Raw genomic sequence first — 1,066 nt, 5'->3', positions numbered from 1 at the left:
GTTAGAGAGAGATAGAGAGAGTGACAGAGGTGAGAGTTCGGTTGATCGTGGAGAGTGGGAATCTGGGAGAACGTGGTTTTAATTTTTTTTTTTTTTTTTTTTTTTTTTACTATGAGAGAGAACATGTAATTAATTAATGCAATAAGGGTACAATATTAATTGTTAGAGGTGTTAAAACATTAATATGGGTTACTCAAAAGTTTTTTCCTTGAAATGGGCTTTAAAATTCTTGTTTTTTAGTAAATGTTTATTTTCCCAACAAAGTGTGTGTGTGTGTGTGTATATTTCTCTTGCTTTATTTTATTCACGATTTTTTGATTATATATTTTTATTTCTTGTTATTATAGTGTACAACATGGACAAGAGCTGAATGCAATTAGGGAGGGGGTCCCCAGTTTATATGAGAGGCATTTTTGATTTTCTTGAGTTCGTGCGTCTACATAGTCTTCCAGACAAAGTTATTCACATACACCACAACAACAATGACCAAAGGCCACATTTCTCTTGCCACATTATTAACAAATGTGAGAGCTTTTACTGTTTAGGATATGAACCCCACCCCATTTGATATCGTAGGTGAGACATTGTCTCACAATTGCATATAATTGTGGCTAGGTAATATATTATTGTTTTTTACGTACTAAAACCTGACAGGGCTGTCATCTCTCGCCTCCCCCTCTTTTCCTTGCTCCAACTTTTGCCTTTTTTTATTTTAAAAATTCAAATAATTTATGAAATAACTCACAATGCTCCCAGTCTCCAACACTTGTATCTTATTTGTAGTTCTTTTCCCATTCTTTTCTCATCTCTGTCCTTCACTTTGTTCTTCCGCCTCTCTCTCTCTCTCTCTGCAGAACCAAAGTTCTGACCGCCTCGGATTTCTTTGACGATCTCCGACTTCGAGCCAACGACCGCCTTCGACATCACTTTTGTATGGTAACTGACCATATTCCTGGTATTTCTCTATCTCTTCCCTTCCTCAGTATTATCTTCCTAATTCTGGATTTAAGGAAAAAAAAAATTAGGGTTCTTTTTCAGACTTGAAGAAGAAGATGAAGCTTTGAGA

This window comes from Fragaria vesca, linkage group LG5, assembly GCF_000184155.1.
Source record: "Fragaria vesca subsp. vesca linkage group LG5, FraVesHawaii_1.0, whole genome shotgun sequence".
NCBI lineage: Eukaryota > Viridiplantae > Streptophyta > Magnoliopsida > Rosales > Rosaceae > Fragaria > Fragaria vesca.
This window is presented reverse-complemented; position numbering follows the sequence as displayed.